General features: G+C 43.4%; 2 long non-coding RNA genes across 2 annotated transcripts; one reads left to right on the plus strand and one right to left on the minus strand.

Annotated features, from left to right (window-relative positions):
• Positions 1-298: 298 nt before the first annotated feature.
• On the minus strand, positions 299-2,417 carry LOC120639116. The gene is made up of 2 exons (XR_005661279.1): positions 1,403-2,417; positions 299-781 (listed from the first exon to the last, which is right to left on the minus strand). It is a non-coding gene; the product is annotated as an uncharacterized LOC120639116 (long non-coding RNA).
• A 5,435-nt stretch (positions 2,418-7,852) lies between these two features.
• On the plus strand, positions 7,853-8,674 carry LOC120711901. Its single transcript, XR_005690526.1, has 2 exons — positions 7,853-8,020; positions 8,114-8,674. It is a non-coding gene; the product is annotated as an uncharacterized LOC120711901 (long non-coding RNA).
• The last annotated feature ends 10,194 nt before the right edge of the window (positions 8,675-18,868 follow it).

Consider the following 18,868-nt stretch of genomic DNA (forward strand, 5'->3'; position numbering starts at 1 on the left):
TTCAAGTGTACACCAAACAACACCAAACAATGATCCATAGTCAAACTGAGAAATATTTATTTCACAAAAAGAACAAAGTTATTATGTTGATTACACAACCACATGCAGAACTAACATATATAGGAATCAGATAGAGTACCATTTCATAAGTAACATGACAAGAAAGTCTTATCAGTTCAGTAATAAGAAGAAAGACTGATAAACAAGACCTTTTTCTAGCATTTGCTTTGCAAATAAATTTCCATACAGGACATAAAAATACAGTTATTACCTTTGTCAAGCCACAAACAAAATCTCATGAGGTCAAAATCTAATTTATATATAGAAATCATTAGCATGACCAATGCCATGTTTGCTCGATTCTGAGATCGAATCATCACTATGATAAAGCAGAACAGATGGTCCTCAACATGGTTTTACAGGAAATCATAGTCATGTGAGCACTCTCGGAGATACAAATCATAGCGAAAACCAGAATAATAACAAAATCTCATGAGATCAAAATCTAATCTAATAAAAATAACAAAGCAAAAATAACCTTAGCATGAGTAGCAAAAAAAGATCAGCCAGTGATCCACCACAAATGACAGCACTCCAGGAATCTATTTCAGATGCTTCTGCAGAAGAATGGCATCATCGAAATTCAGTAAAGAACATACGGGGCAGAAGCCGTCCCTTGCTACCCTGCCATCTTCTTTGCAGGGGTCCCCGGTGCCGGCCGACCAGCCGGCCAACTGCATCAGACTGTTCCAGGAAGTGTAGAGATTTCCCAGTGCCGCAGCTGCAAGGAATGAATAAATGAATCATCAATCACACGCATGAGGGAAAAAGAAAAGAAAACCCGCACCATCCCAAGAAACCAAAGTTCTGATTGGTGCTTTTGGATATGCACGATGCATAGTCCAAAATAGTCCAAAATGAGAAATATATATTTCACACGACGAAGATGTAACATAGAGTTATATATATTGATAGTAAGCGTGCCCGTGCTAATGCTAATATACAAAAGGCAACACATAGGAGCTCCCTCATGTAGCATATTTCAGAAATTTGGTCTCAACTTAATTTTTCTAATTGTGCCTACCAATATCCTTCCAAGAGACATTTGGAACTTCAACAATATTAATTCAGAATGAAAATTAAGTAGTCAATACAAAAGCAAGTCAAATAGCCAGTTACTGACATGGTACTCATGGTTTCATGAAGCACCTAAGGGTTGCTTGTTTCAAGTGCAGTCTTGAAATGGTCATTAGTAACAGCCATCGAGTTCTATCTCATATCTATTTCATACTCAAGATCTATGATGTCCATCTTCTCCCAAACAATCTGTTTAAAAAACATGAGAGAAGAAACAAGCTACTAAAGATATATAGCCAAAAAAGGTGTCAAATTATGTCATCACCATATCAACAATTCCGCGTCATGTGCTGCTGAACAACCTTCACAATGTTCTTGAAGCTTAGTCCTACGTGGAAGCTGTGGAAAAATGCAGTGGAAGTCTAGGTTATCATAACAATGTTGCAGAAGAGATGAACATGAATTCTGATAACGGTCAGACATTCTAGACCTTAGCAATCTTTTTTCACATTGTAGGGCTAACTGATGCTTGGATCAAAAATATTAGCCTCGAACATATATACTTGCAACTTTCATAACACCCATACAGATACCTGGTCAATAAAAATTTGATTTACTCCTGCAGAGCTTGCTTGCGTCCAAGGTAAGAAAGCATACATTTGTCGAAGCAACAGCCATATTCAAGTTATCTTTTTTCCTTTTTTTATTTACCCATAACCCATGCCTACACACTGCAGCATACTAAAATTGATGCCAGTTTATCAAACATGGGTTCCAAATTTTTCAATCGTCGATGACAACACTGTACACTCTTATCTGGTCCTAGATAATTGAGAATCGATGTTAAAATAACTGAAAACCCAAGTTGTAATATCAAATATATGTGCGTCCTGGTACTTGTAAGTTTGAAATGTATGTTCCTCCCAAAACGATTCAGATTACAATCGATAGAATTTCTGTAAGTTTGTCCTTAATCGAAGGTGATTGAATTTCTGTGTCTGTAGTCACTTAGCTGAAATTCCTAGCAACTCCCCATGCTATAGCTGTAAAAAAAAAAAAAAAAACTTTTCAGCTCTTTCTGGTCTGATGGAGAAGTTCATTTGTGTTGTCGTCTCTCTCAAGCAACACATGCAGCAAGAAGCAACCTGACTCTTTGCTTGGCTCTATTCTTATCTAGTAGCACACTACTTACTGGTACCAGGTTAGAACGACAACTCTAGGTTTTGCATTTTTCTTGTCATATAATTTAAATCAACATCAATGAACAAGAGCACGCTGAGGGCCACCGACCTGCTGCAGCCGGCGGCGGACTGTGGACGGTAAATAACATTCATACGACACAATTTTGTAGACATTGCAATTCCAGATACAGCTCTAGTGTCATTCCCAATCAACAGACCATCTGACAGTTGCTATAGGCCCCGAAACCCTAACCCTAAGAATTGCATAATCAAAATCCCCAAATCTCCGAAACCCTAACCCTAAGATTGAGGAAATCCTCACATTTGCGGTAACATGGAGTTGGTACAGGCAGGGCACTCCAGCAGCTCGTGCACGCTGGTCGCCGGCAGGCCCCCGCCTGCTCATGCTGCGGCCGCTGCCCCGCCGGAGCCGCGGCAGCAGCAACCGCTCCGGCCCAGCACGCGTCCGGGGCGGCGTGCAGAGGCCGCACCCGGCACACGTCCGCGGCGGCAGGTGGAGGCCGTACCCGGGGCGCGCGGCATCCGGGCCCCGCCCCTAGCGCGTCTGCGGCGGCGTGAGCAGGCCGGACCCAGCGCGCGTCCTTGGCGGCGGCCGGAGGAGGCAGCCTCACCTCGGCGGCCCGCAGCGTTGGCGGCCGGGTTTGCGGCGGCAGGTGGAAGCTGTAGCAGGCGCGGTAGACGGCGGCCCGCTGGTCACGGCTAGTTCGCGGGAGTCGTGCGGGAGGAAGACCGGAATTTTGTGGAAAAAATGAGTGCGGGGGAGGGGGTTCGAACCCTGCCCGATGTGTGCGGGAGAGGGGGTGGACGAGCGCAGGAGTGGAACCGCGTATTGCGTTGAAGCCGGAGGATGATCCATATAATATTGGTCGTTGGATCAGTTTGACGCTGAGTAAGTAGTATTTACAGCCATCGATTTCTATAGAGTGCAGATTCTGGGTACACTATTGTTGGTGCATTGCATACTGGATGTCGACAAATTCGTGGGTGGACTGAGTGTAATTCGATCCTTCCTTTAGGTGGTTGACTCATCAAATATTCTTTCGCTTTTATATACATCAAAAGTAAATTTTTCTTGCCGATCTTTGTGAATCAGCTTAAGAGAACCGCAAATGCAATGCTTATCATTAGAAGGCCAAACAAACTCAGCAGCATAAACATCTTTACTTTCGTCGTCCGAACAATTAGAATCGCATCCAAACAAATAAACCGGACGATTAAACTTTTCATTGGATTTTTGGGAATCTCTAGGTTCTTTGGCTCGGCTTTCATTTGCCAGAGCTTTTTATAAAACTTGACTAACATCTAGAAATTATTGTCCCTCTAGCTTTGCTTTATAAAAATCAAGCAAATCAGCAAAAGCTAGATCAGCTAAATCTCTATCTGAAATTGTCAAACTATAACATCGCTTTCTAGTATATCTAAATCTTCTAATATACTTAGAAACACTTCATGTATCTTTTGTTTAACCGATGTAAGATGTGACAATTTTATTTCAGTTTTACCAGTAAAGAAATAATCATGAAATTTTTCCTCTAAATCAGCAAAAGTGTAAACTGAATTGGGTGGCAATAAAATAAACCAAGTAAATGCAGCACCCGATAGAGATAAAGGAAACAACCTCAATTTATAAATATCATTAGTGCTAGCTTCACCACATTGTATAATAAATTGACCTATATGCTCCAATGTAGTTCTACTATCATCACAAGTGAATTTAACAAATTCAGGAATTTTAAACCCTTAAGGATATGCAACATAATCGTAATTCTCATGGTATGGTCTTTGATAAGATCGGCATTTGACTTTAGGCTCTATACCAAAAATTTGCCGAAATATCTTAATCACATCCTCTTTAATACTACCTAATCCAACATCATCGGCGTTAAGCAGATTTATGATCGTTGTACTACTAGGTTGAGCAAGGTTCGGCGGTGTAGAAATATGCCGCAACGAACTTGCAGCTTCATATAGCACATTTGCATTAGGTAATGTATTATAATTAATTCGGCTATGCTGATTAGCCGAATTAGTCAGATAGCATTATTAGTTGAAATCTTGCCAGTAGCCGAAGCACTCATTGTCTTATCGGTATTAGATGTAGATACATCGTTAACGATAGATTTCATACCAAGATGTATTTCAATTCGGTTAAAGCGATCATCAAACATATCATGCATATTTTGACCAATAAATTCCAACTTATTATTTACATGAGAAGCAACAGCACTATCTATCAAATTAGCTACTTCTGAATCAAGAGCAGACTGTTTCATCAGATTTTACCTCAAATTGAGAAGAGTCGAAGGTGTCATCCTTTATAATCTTCCCTTGTCGGTCGATGGAGAAGTGTGAGATGTATTTCTTCTTAGCTTCTTCCTCCAGTCTTTAGATCTCCTTCTCCTTCTTTTCTCTGATCTTCTTTTGGATATCTTCGAGAGTTTCTTGATGTTCGGCCGAAAGTTGCTCAATAGTCGGCCTCTTAATATTGTCGACATCAATTTCGTCAGGTTTATGAATACCGGCCATGGTAGCTGATTTATTCTTTTTGGTTCCCTGTGGAGTCGCCAAAAAAGTATGTTGGCGCAGAATTAGGGCCAACACACCAAAGCGCTAGAACGCACAGCGAGCGACGGCACGACGCTAGCACCGATGCTCAGACTGGTCAGACCGGTCGGGTATACCGGTCAGACCGGTTGTCGCCGGACAGACCGGCGAGGAAACCAACGAACGTCGCTCGGGAAGGACCTATCGGGGTAGGCGCACGCATGGTTGTTCTAGGATCGGCAGGCCACCTAGAACGCCCTCAATCGACGTAGAGACGAAGGAGGAACAACAAGTAGTAGATTGAAAAAGCTAGGGCAAAGAGAAAAGATAAAAAGATAAAAGTTGTATTTTTGATCGATTGGATACCCTTAATTGGCCGTGACCCTTTATATTTATAGGGTGAGGTGGACTTATCCCGTAAGAAATCTTTTTTACAGATATAAATCTATAAAATAATCTAATTACACTCGGACTCCTCTCAGACCGGTCAGACCGGTCGACCCTACTGGTCAGACCAATCGGCTTCTGCCGGATCGACTATAGTGTCAGACCGGTCAGACCGCTCGGGTGCACCGGTCAGACCAGTCAGTACTGTCTAGTGTCAATTTTAGTTGTCAACAGATCGATTTTTGGAGTTGTTGAAGGACTCATATTTTGTGCCTTGCCTTGTGAGATCGATGAGCTGTATGGACTTGTACAAATGATAAGAGGAAATAACAAAGTGATATTATTGTAATTAATGTAACGGATCATCAGACACCAGCATTGTCTGCGCTAATCAAGATTATGGCCATGAACCATCTCAGATAGCACGGCATTGGAAAAATTTAGAAGGAAAATGGTTCACAAGACGTATGCAATGATCATTTATTTGGAACCGAAAACCGATTGTGTAACTGGTTATATATCAACAGACACTTGAATAACAGATCGATGGTTCTGAAACAAATAGTGTGATATTGCGACCACAAACCTTTCTGCAGCTATAGGTGCATTGAAACTAGTTACCACGCACACTAACTAATGTATTTGAGAAGCATATTGGTTAGAAAAACGATGCCGCGCAGTGCAACCTTTCCGCAACATTCCATGCATGAGTTCATCAGTTGGAACATATACATGCATGCATGACTAATTTTTAAGCCGGAGTAATGATTCTAGCTATTTCTCCTTTCTTGGTGGGAAGGTAATTTTACCTAATTAAAGAAACAGCTGGCTACTCCTGCCGCTTTGATTGCTGTATCAATCGAAGACTCCATCGCGGTATCACGAAAGACGACTCGTGGGGAAACAGAAAGCTCCAGTAGCGACCTCTAGCTTGTTTTCCGCCAGCAACATTTTTTTCACACGGACCCTTTTGCGTACGCTCAGAGTAATATCTCACTGGCATGACCATTTGCCTAGAGCTTATTGCCCTCGTTTTCAAATCCTACCATGACCAGTAGTCCAGTAGACGGAACTTTATTTAGCGTGCAAGCTATGTCATGCATGCACGGTCACAATTCGTTGCCAACTTTTTATGGTCAGGATTTCATAATTAGGTGTTTGAGCTACTGGCATCGTTTTTTTACTCTCCACTAATGGGTTTCTAGGCCTCTAGTGCAAAAAAATCGGATGCTATGTATTACTGCACTTAGCCTCTTGGTGGTTTAAAAAGCCCAACCCCAAGAGCCCTCTCTGAAGTCTGAACAAACTCAACTGAAAAATTCACCTGGCCAACTAAATTTCTGGTGCACTTACCAGATGATCCAATTTTCTTAACAGATCGGAGTTTCTTGCAATTTCAATTTTAATTTTCACATTTTGGTCATATGTTCAATACTAGAAAAACAGCTAAGGGTACCAGTTCAAATTGGCCTTTGGTACCGATTATTGTAACCGGTACCCCGAAAGTGGTACCAAAGGCTCGAGCCTTTGGTACCGGGTAAAATAACCGGTACCTAAGGGCTCCTTGTACCAAAATATTCATGCAAAATATCCTTTGGCTGGGAATTGAATCTGCGACCTCTAGCCTCATGCGTTCCTCCTTTACCATCTCACATACGCAGCAGTTTTGATCGAGAAGGAGATATTTTTCTTTTCAAGTAACCCATGGATGAGCCTAAAGTACTGGTTGGTGTTACCAACCGGTACCTAAGACTCCTAAAGTACCAGTTGGTAACATAAACCGGTACCTAAGGCTCGTCTATAGATACCAGTTGGTGGCACCACCACCTGGTACTAATGTAAAAATTACCACCCGGTACCTATGGAGCGCCTTAGGTACCGGTTGATATTACCAACCGGTACCTAAGGCTCATTTATAAATTCCATCCACCCCAAAAGTACCGGTATGGAGATGAACCAGTACCTATGTTAGTATAGGTACCGGTTCATCTCCCTACTGGTACTTTTGGGGTAGACCTAAGGCTTGTTTTCTAGTAGTGGTTTTTGCTTGGGAGGACTCTCTAACTTCAATGATCTCAGATTCATTTCAAAGCTTATATATAAAGTACTCTACCAACATTATCAGTGGATCTTGGGCTCATATGAATTCGAATTATTTCTAATTATTGATCATGGAACATGTCTGATATTTTTTCAATCTTGTCTCCGGCTTGATGTCTTGTGTTTTTTGTCTTGTGCTAACGATATCCGATTTGATCTATCTTCATATGTAGTGTTTGATCAGTCAACTCCTTACCTGTCTGGGTCAAGGTTCTAATAACATACCGCGTGTTAGCACCATTAGAATGTTTGTATCACATACCCTGTCTGGGTCAACCTAGGTTCTACACCTGGCGCTTGCAACATTTTGTTAGTACCCTTCTGCGTACGCACAGAGTAATAATTTCTCAACGACATCACATGCATGTCCTAATTTTATTTTTTCCCTATTTATTAATTAACTCCAATAGACAGCTTATTTATCGTGCCTGGTATGGCATCCATGCACCATCACCTTGTGGTCAAGACTTAGCAGACTGTGCTTTTACCGGCATGGATAGGCAAGCTAGTACCGTACATCACACCGAAGGATAAATAGCCGTGTCTAGCCTCCCAAGTCCCAACACCAACAGACCATCCACACATACAACAGCTAGAGGCACGATCGATGGCCGTGATCAGGGCAGGCCGCACAGGCTTGGTGGTGCTGTGCTTGGCCTCTCTCCTTGTCTCATCACTTGCTGATGATACCTCCGGCTCCGGATCCCATGGTACGTGAACGCGCATAGTGTCTATCTCTGAATTCTTGTACATACACCAACGCACCAAAACCATCACTAGCTTCACCCTTCTGCATGCATAAGAACGCGCAGGTGCCGGGAGGAAGATGACGCCAGGAATGGTGGTCGATGAGAAGGATCGATTCACCAACATACACGCCCACCGTACCGTCGTATACTCCTACCGTACCATCGTACACGCCTACGGTACCGTCATACAGTGTGCCTAACGTGCCAACATACAGGCCCACGGTGCCATCATACACGCCTACTGTGCCAACATACATGCCACCAATGTACGGCACGCCGCCATGAAAATGCCTTGGTTTTCCTGAGCAGGAGGAGAGAGGCCATGCAGCACCATGGATGTGCAAGTACGCAGAATAATGACCTCTTCATCAGCGCGTGAATGAACTACTAGCTATGTGTGTGTACTGTGTAGGAGAATAAAAATGACCTCTTCAGCGTGAGGTGCACCTTTAATTTGGGAGCATGTCTGTATTCGGTAATTATATAGGGGCCTTGCTGCTTTGCAGGCTCCAGATGCCACTACAAATGTTAAATATTTGAGTTTTTGCAGTTGTTCTCTGCTGCCTTCCGTTGCATGCATGGAAGGCAAATTAAATAGTCATTATTCTACTTCAACAGTATGCATGGTCTGTATGATGATGAGTCAATATCACGTGCATCTGCTCTCTTCCTCCCCACTTCCTAGAGCTAGCATCATCTCTATCTCTCTGCCTAGCATCCGTTGCAAAATCAAGAGGCAATGTGCAAATTAAAATGCATAGGTGGTTCTCGTCAAATTCGACTTGTGGCACCAGCAACGTGCGTGTTGTTGCAAAAATTCAGCCTAAAGAATCTTATGGAGCACGACGCACTAAGACCTGAGATTCTGTTTATCTCTACTTTAGGCCCAGCTCTTTAGGTTTGGATCGTGCCAGTCAATTTAACCTGTAATTAATAAAAAAATTGATCAACAAATAACAGGGAACCTATCGATAAAAGGGATCGATAATTGGTAGATAAACTAAACAAAACTACATTGATACGCTAGTAATAAAGTTTACCAAACCTTATAAAGACGATACTTACGAGCAAACCCAGCGAGGTTGGACCTAACCGATGCAGCCTTGCTCACCAAAGAATCCGTCGAATTCTACTATACTCCTACTCCTAGCATGACACGAAAAAGAAAGTTGTATTGATGTGTGATTGATTGTCCATTTACAAAACCCTAAAGTCTACTATTTGGCCTTGTTTGGTTTGCACTAGAATAGAAAATGTAGTAATTTTCAACGCTAATTACGGTGTCAAATAAAGTCAGTTTGTAAAACCAACTCCAGAACCCTGCACTAGGATGGTTATTATAGCATCAATGTAGCCAATCATCGATTAATTACTGTCGTTAGATTCGTCGTGAAAAGTTACATCCATCTCTGAAAAAGTTTTACAAATAGGCTTCATTTGGTACTCCATCCATTCGAGATTCTCTTTTTGGGAAACGTGCGACCCAAACACGGCTTTTATAACTTGAGCTAGAACTTCTAACTTAAACACAACTTTAGCAGACTTGATCAATGAGAACCAACTAAATCTACTATATTTACAAAATAATTCCCAAACGAATTGGACTTCTGAATCTTCTGATGACGTCATCCTCTCGTCCCAATCTCAACCTGTAACTTGACCGAGCTTTGACTAGGCCTCAAAGTAATCATGGGCCGAACGGACCATCGGCCTTACTAAGAAATTACTCATCGGATCAATTCTCCTCCCCAAATTATAATCGCAAAATTTCTGTTTCAAAAACAAATCGCAAAATTTAGCCATCAACAGTACGTTTCATGGGCACCTTCTGCATACGTTCAGAGGAATAGCTTGTTGACAAGACAGTTCCCTAATTATTTGTCGCAAGCTACCAAATGACTCCAGCAGAAAGAGTCTAATCTACCGTGGACGATAGGCAGGCATACATGCCTAAAATATTGTTTGTCAGCAGTTAGTCCGCAGACTGAGCTCGGCATGGAGAGGACTTCCCACCAGCGTGGGACACCTAAGGCCATAAATAGCCGTATCTAGCTTTCACTCCCAACACCAACAGACCATCCACATACTTCTTTCAGAGTACTCGATCAGCAACATCTGAAGACACTAGCTAAGCAAGATGGCCGCTGTCAGGGCAAGCAGCAGCACAGGCCTGTTGGTGCTGCTGTGCTTCGCCTATCTCCTCATCTCATCATTTGCTGTTGAAACCTCCGGTGCCCATGGTACGTAAACGCCATTGTCTCTCTAGATTCTCTTGCACTACCAAGTACCAATATATACCGAGGCCATCAGTATGACCTTGTATTCATGCGCGTGTGCAGGTGCTGCAGGGAGGAAGATGTGAAAGTAATCGGGTGCTCTAGTCTAAGAAGAAAAGGGGTGAATTAGGCACTCTTAAAAACTTAACATATGGCTCCAACTAATTTGTACAAAATTTAAACTAAAACAAGCTATCTAGATTTTGCGGTGACATCATGTTGCTTCTCTTGGTGACCATTATTTTTTATGCCTTCACTCACAACTCTCCAAACGTTTAGTCCTATCGCTTGGAGATGGTCTTGCATTAAAATCTTCCATCGTTGTAAGCCCGAGCCGTCGAACCGTGGAGCGGGTCTAAAAGGATCCATACTTTCCCTCTAAGAGCTAACTCACTAGGCGGTGAAACCTACCGATCTAATGAGCCGGTAAACACAAATTTACCAATGGAATTGGCTTTTTTGTGAGAGAAGTGAGTCCCGGCTCTGATACCAATTGAAAGTGATCAGGTGCTCTAGCCTAAGAGGGGGAGGGGGTGAATTAGGTACTCTTAAAATCTTATCCTATGGTTCCAACTAATTTGTACAAAACTTAAATTAAAAAAAAAGCTATCTAGATGTGCAACTATGGTTCACCTTAGTGTGAAACCCTCATCCCAAAAGAGTTTAGCAACCTATAGCCAATCCTATCATGAAACTACTATATGAAAGTAAAAGACACAAAGATTGCAATATGAAATGCGGAAGCTTAAAGGAGGGATGAGAGGAAGCAAACTCTTAACACGAAGATATATCTCGTGGTTCGGATTGCCACAAAGGCGCCCCTACATCCACGTTGTTGAAGCACTCACAAAGAGTATCGTTTCCGGCAATCAAGTCTCTTCCATGAACACAATCACGGTCACCTTGGTCCCGATTTCCACTAAGGGTGATTGCCCATGAAGGAGGGATCTCCGTCCCCGTACAATATTGTCGACGCCGCTTCAGACCAAGCCGGAGGGTCGTTGACTTACCGGCGAGCCATCAATGCTCCAAGGATGCCGGCGCACTGAAGTACAAGTTTGGTTCACTCTAGAACCAGCCACAAGGATCACAACTTTGCTTGTTCACTCACTCAAGAGCTAATCTAGCACTTACACTTACAAAGCTAGTGCTAAAACCTAAGAATATGATCAATATGCATTTGGGTTGGCTTGAAGGTGTTCTTCAATGTGTATGGGGTCTCTCTAGTCTCCAGCAAACTCAAAATGGCCGGGGTGAGGCGTATATATAGGCCACCAATTCAAGAGAGCCGATACTAGCCGTTAGCCAGTTTTCTGCGAGGGCATCGGAACTTCCGGTGCATAGGGCATCGGTTCTTCCGGTCACTCTGCGCTCTGAAGTAGCCGTTGGCGTCTCTGACACTTATGCAAAGCCATCGGTTTAACCGATGATTGGGCGTCGGTTAAACCGGTCACACTGGGTCATCATATAGCCGTTGCTCCTGCTGACGTCATTGCACCGATGCGTTGCTCCGGTGGCCGTTAGTTCATCCGGTGGTGAAGGCTTGGCTCCTGTGCGCTTGACATCGTCTCTGGACAATGGTACGTTAATTGTACCGATACTTGACTTGACACCGTCGGTTCAACCGGTGCTACATTCTTTCTTCACTTGATCTTCCCTTGATCTCCAGAGACACGCAGACTTGCACAAGTGCCAGGGCATCGGTTCTTCCGACAACCATCGGATGCACAGATGCTTAGGCATCGGTTAAACTGGTGCTACTGATTTCAGTAGAACTCGTCCAATTCATCGTTTCTTTGAGTTCTTTCTTCGTGTTTTGCTTTGTATGACCTTTTTACTTTATCCCTGAGATTTAGAAATGTTCACTCAACAAAACAGTTAGTCTCATTGACTGTGTTGTCATACGATCATCAAAATCACTCAAAATAATATAAATGGTGCCATGTTCGTTACAAGATGAAGCGAGAATTGTTGGCTGCGGACGACAACATACGGCGGCCCCCCTTTCCCTTTGTATCCACCAACATACGGCACAACACCCCCGCCGCCTGTACCGACATACACGCCCACGCAGCCGTGAATCCACGGGCACGTTACGCAGGACACAATGAGCTGCTTGCGCTCAGATGAAGAAGCTATACTAGTTTTATATTTATATATATTTGTATAAGTGAATAAAATGACCGCCACAAGGACGCACGTTTGGCCGCCGCGCGCGCAGGTTTTTCCCAGAAGAAGATTGAGCTCGGTGAGACGACAGGCAGCTTTGCATGCCAATTTGGACAGACAAAAAATATATGACAGTTATACCTGTTAAAAGATTTAGATATATATATATCTGCGCAGTTTAATTGTTGTATGCCACAGATAAATATATAGTTGAATCTTTTTCATTTAAGAAAGATCCAAGTCAGTTTAATTGTTGTATGAAACTCTCTTTTGTCTAATATTCATTCCAAATTATCTTATCGTTTCCCCACTCGTACTCTGCTCGAGCAGTCGAGCTGGTGTTTTTAACAAGTAAATAATTCTGTGATAATTTCTATTACATTTTAAATAATCACTGTTTGAGGAAAAATTAGAGGGCCTACAATACTGATGCTACAACGGCATTAAGTGGAACTCCAACATAATGCCTAGAGCTCTGTATATACCGTTAGTGTGATCAACCGAAATGATTTATAGTGAAACTATTTATTTCTTAGAAATACTTAGCGTGTACTGGTCTCCATAAAAACTTACTTTGTTGGTTGTTTGTTCATTGCCGCTAAGTTTGTGTAACTGGTTACGTAATATTGTGTTAGTATTGAATTTATTGGATAATTTTTTACGTACCATTATTGTTGTTCCACAGGTCAGTCTTCCCTGCAGGATCCGCATGCCCGCGCGCAGCCAAGCGTCTCCACCACCAAGTATCAACATCAACAACAAAAAGATCTTCTCCACCACCTGAATTGCATCCACTCAAGCTGCTGCGTCCTCCCAAATTCTACCATAATAATTCACACCTTTTTTCAAAAATTCTTTCTCAGAACCATGGCAAATCCTGAAACCCACTAGCAAAATTGAGCAGTAGAAGCACAAATCTACAAATCTAGCGGCAACAACCAAAATTGAGCTGTGGCACCAGTAGGACTGTTAGGGTCCGTGAAAGGCTGAAACGCTGCTCTTGAATGCCATCAATCTCGCAGCAAGGACTCCTGCGAATCCCCCTACCTGGCGCGCCAACCGTCGGATTGAGTTTCATGTGGAGGATTCCGGAGACAAGAGATTGATGGTTACGTGGTGACGTAAAGATTAGACAGGTTCGGGCCGTCAAGATGACGTAATACCCTACGTCTTGTTGGATGCTGTATAAGGGTTTCCGAGGTGGAAGATGATGCGTGGCTATGCGATGGGGGGAGAGGCTTTTTCTATGGATACCCTCACGTCCCCTTTATAGTCCAGGAAACGTGGGTTACAAGTAAGGGAAGAGATCTATTAGGGCTGTTTACAAGAAAGTCGCTCAGTTAAGATTCCTAGATTTGCTGGTATCTTTGTTGAGCATTCATTCTGATCTGCAAAGAACCCTTCTGTCGTCCAGCCGAGTGTCTGTCCGCCGAGTGGTTTATGCCGAGTAGTCGAGCAGGGTAGGCACATGGATTCAGGGACCCTACTCGGCAGGGAGGTACCTAGAGCTACCTCCATCAGTGTCTCAAATACACTCTTGAGTTCAGGCTTTAGTTCTCCGCTTCATCTACTCTGTCTCTTTGTGTTTATTCTGATGCGGATTTTGGCGGTTGTCGTTTGGATCGAAAGTCCACATCGGGGACTTGTCAGTTTCTAGGCTCTTCTTTGGTGTCTTGGTCCTCTCACAAGCAGTCCAGTGTAGTTCAATCCACAACAGAAGCTAAATATGTTGTTGCTGCTGCTTGTTGCTCTCAGCTGCTTTGGATGCTAGCCACTTTGACAGAATATGGCCTAGAGTACTCTGCTCGAGCAGTCGAGCTAGTGTTTTTAACGAGTAAATAATTCTGTGATAATTTCTATTACATTTTAAGGAATCATTGTTTGAGGAAAAATTAGAGGCCTAGAATACTGATGCTACAACGGCACTAAGTGGAACTCCAACATAATGCCTAGAGTTCTGTATATACCGTTAGGCGTTAGTGTGATCAACCGAAATGATTAATAGTGAAACTATTTATTTCTTAGAAATACTTAGCGTGTACTGGTCGAAATATACTCTCCATAAGAACTTACTTTGTTGGTTTGTTTGTTCATTGCCGCTAAGTTTGTGTAACTGTGTACCTAATATTGTGTTAGCACTGAATTTATTGGATAATTTTTACGTACCATTATTGTTCCACAGGTCAGTCTTCCCTGCAGGATCCGCATGCCCGCGTGCAGCCAAGCGTATCCACCACCAAGTATCAACAACAAAAAGATCTTCTCCACCACCTGACTTGCACCCACTCAAGCTGCGGCGTCCTCCCAAATTCTACCATAATAATTCACACCTTTTTTCAAAAATTCTTTCTCAGAACAATGGCAAAATCCTGAAATCCACTAGCAAAATTGAGCAGTAGAAGCACAAATCTGGCGGCAAGAACCAAAATTGAGCTGTGGCAGCAGTAGGACTCGGTTAGGGTCCGTGAAAGGCTGAAACCAACATCAACGAGACATGGCGCGCACATCCAACCACTACTAGAAAACATGCCTTAGGTCCACTCCAAAAGTATCGGTATGAAGATAAACCGGTACTCATGCCAGCGGTCAGTTTAACGAAACCGCCTTAGGGAGGGGGCTGTGCTGTTATATAGGAAAATTAACCGAGGCGGTCAGTTTAATGAAACAGCCTCGGTAAAGGACAAGTTAACCGAGGTGGTTGCGTTAAGGCGTACCACCTCGGTTAATGTACTATTAACCGAGGCGCAGGGCCGGCCCTAACTTTTTGGTGGCCCTGTGCAAGAAAAAAATGGAGGCCCCATTTACCATAAAAATAGAAGAAGTCAAATTGGCAATCGGGTATAACAAGCAGACGGTGAATCGGTGATCTGTAGACTGCGGTGACATCTCGCGAGGAAGTCAAGGATGCATTAAGGCGTGCAATTGGTAGATGGTGGATGAGTTGTCAATTGATTCCTCTCTATTAGGCCTACTATCTATGTAAACCTGCAATTGGGCTTTGATGGCACTTGTAACTTTTTTTTATCCCAAAACAGCTCGTTACTTTATTCATTCAACTAGATGGAGATATCATACCCAACAATACAAATTATAAAGTCTGGGAGAGGATCATGCCAAATATTTGGATGATCTGGGTCATTTCAACACCTAAATGAGTTAACTCTCGAGCACAAGTATAACTTGTGATTTAACAGATCTCTTAGCATAGTAATTTTTGGAGGCCCCTGATTTTCGGAGGCCCGGTGCGGTCGCACCTTGCGCACTGCCCCAGGGCCGGCCCTGCCGAGGCGGTTGGGTTAGGTTGCCCACCTCAGTTAATGTGTTAACCAAGGCGGTTGCCTGGCCGGCAGCCCCGCCACCATTAACAGAGGCGGGCTGCCAGCCTGCCCGCCTCCGAGGCGTTTTCAAAGCGCCTCGGTTACCCCTTTTTGTAGTAGTGTACCCTTAGTCATCTGAGGTTGGCAGGATGCTATTGTCTAGAGAAGCTACACACACTAGAGAAGACGTCCAGGCAACCAGAGATCATAATTGATCTCATTCTTAGTCCTTAGCACTTCCTTGAGAGTGTGAGTGCTAGGTGAGCTCATGCGAGAGTGAAGGAGAGCAAGGTGCTGAGCCTTGTGTGTTGTTCTTGAGTGAAACTCAAACTTGTATCTCGGTGTGCCGGCCCCTTGGAGTCTTTGAGACTCATCGGCAAGTCATTGACCCTCCGGCTTGGTGTGTAGCGTCAAAGACGGTTTGGTGCCGGGGACGTGGAGACCTCCATCCTTCGTGAAAAAGATCCTTAGTGGAAAGCGGGATCATGGTGACTGGGAACTTGGTGTGAGTCTTGGTGGCCTAGCCTTGGTGGCAAGTCAAGAGGTTCACGGAAGAGACTTGGTGGCTGAGAAGTGATACTCTTGATTGAGTGCTTCAACAATGTGGACTAGGGGTGGTATAGTACCTACTGATACCACGGGATACATCCTTGTGTCAAGAGTTCACTTCCTATTATCCCCTCTTTATGTTTCCGTATTTCATACTTGATACTTTGTACCTTTACATTTTTGGTGTAGTATCTTGCTAGGATTGGCAATATTTTTCAAAACTCTTTTGGGACGAGAGTTTCACACTAGAAGAACTATAGTTGCACATCTAGGTAGCTTGATATAGTTTAAGTTTTGTGCAATTGTAGTTTGAGCCTTGTGTTAAGGTTTTTAGCCTGCCTAATTCACCCCCTCCCCTCTTATGCTACGAGCTGCGATTCCTTTCAGTTTATCGGTTTGGTGTTCTGCAGACAATCACAATCGATCAAGGAACAATGTTTACATTTGATGAATTCAGAAGTCTTGCTGCTAATTTGGTAACCAAATTGCTAAATACTTCGCCATATTATGCTTAAGTCAATGGGCAAGCAGAAGCATCTAACAAAAGTTTGATCAAGTTGATTAAACGGAAGGTTGATGAACATTCGAGGAAGTGGCATGATTTCTTATCAGAATCCTTATGGGTTTATCGGATGGCTTTTATCCTTATCAGTTGATTTCTGGGCATGAAGCAGTACTTCCTTGGGAGTTGAAAACTGGTTCGAAGCAGTTGGCTTTACATAATCTGTTGACTACTGATGACTATAGGAATTTGGTGATGAACGAATCGGAGGATTTAGTGAATTATCGGGTACGAGCTTTGGCAAATATTGAAGCGAATAAGTTAAAAGTTGCCAAACATTATGATAAAAAGATCAAGCCAAAGGCATTTCGAGAACGTGATTTAGTTTGGAAGTTGATTTTGCTGATAGGGACCAATGATGGCCGGTTTGGAAAATGGTCACCTAATTTGGATGGTCCATATCGGATTAGATAATGTTTTCCTTGGAATGCTTACATCGTTTAGACATTAGAAGGGGAACGGTTTGCCAAAGTATTCAATGGAACATATCTGAAAAACATATTCCCCTAGTGTCTGGGCTAATTCATGAGAGCCGACGCGATACGTGTCGCCTTAAGGGAAAAAAATTATACCATTAAGTTTGTGTCCAAGGGATCATTGTTGAATGTTGATATATCAGCTATAGGGAAGCACTGAGTAAAGGAATGTTGATTGATTTGATATATATTCTGATGACTGATATTAAGAAAGTGTCGTTTTACACGCTGAGTTAATCATAAAGGGATAAAAGTCAGCGTCGAGTACATTATTCAGCAAGTCAATAAGAATTCGGAAAGATAAACATATTCACACGTGCAAAGGATTGTTTATTTGATGTCTTTCATGTACAACTAATCGCCAAAGAAGACTTTGTTGACTACACCTCAACCTCAACTTTATTGCCGATGGCCCCAGTGGCTTCATCAAGCTCATCAACGAGCTCTTCGAAGTCTCCTCGGCCTTCTCCTTTAGGGAAGACGGGTTGCATATTTCGGATCCCGTGTCCGAGTTGGGTCTGCACCATAGCAAGTGTGGTTGCAGCCCCCTTGCGGAGTCCATGGCCGGTGATCTCCCTAGCGTGGTTGGGGATGTCCCATAGGTGATCCGCAAGCAGAGGCCTCTCCCGTTCACCACGATGGTGATGTCGTTCGCCTCCTGTTGATGTGCCAGGAGTTGGACCTCCAGAGCTACCAAGAAGAAGAAGAGATGATCAAGATAAGGAAACCATCAAAAAGAGAAGGTTCTGTTCGGAAGAGAAACCTGACCTGCTACTGTGGCGTTGGCGTCAACCAACATTGCTAGAACGGTGGATGTTTCACCCTCAGCACCCGACAAAGCTGCTTGGGTGGCCTCCAAGCAAAACTCAAGACACCCAAACTCAAGAGCCGCCTTGGAGTAACAGTCATGGGCCTGCTTCATTTGACGGGGGAAATGCCGAGCGTCATCTCCATTGTAGAAGTTTGCTAGGGATGTGTCAGACCCGAGGCAGCGGGATTGCATATAGGCGTAGAATATTCTAGAGCAAAGAGCATCGCATGGGATAGGCTTTACCATATTGTAACTACTCGTACAGGAGTAGGACTAGTCGATACAAGGAAACTACCCAATATTCATTGAGAAGGACTCTGATAGTACTCGACTAGGACTTTTCATGTAATACTGTCCCACCAGACTATATAGGGGCAGACAGGGACCCCTCCAAAACACATGATCATTGATCAACCCTCAAGACAATACAAGCAACCACACATGACATAGGGTATTACGCTTCCAGTGGCCCGAACCTATCTAAATCTTTGTGTTCCTTGCATCATCGCGTTCCTGATCTCGGCGAGTCTCTGCCTACAGTCAACTACCCCGGGGGTACCCGTGGTAGGTTTGGAGGTTAAGCACCGACAGGATGGTGCATTGCAGACTGCGCTGGATCCCTCGCCGGCCATCGAGATGCCCATACATA

The sequence above is a fragment of the Panicum virgatum genome, chromosome 6K (assembly GCF_016808335.1).
Source record: "Panicum virgatum strain AP13 chromosome 6K, P.virgatum_v5, whole genome shotgun sequence".
NCBI lineage: Eukaryota > Viridiplantae > Streptophyta > Magnoliopsida > Poales > Poaceae > Panicum > Panicum virgatum.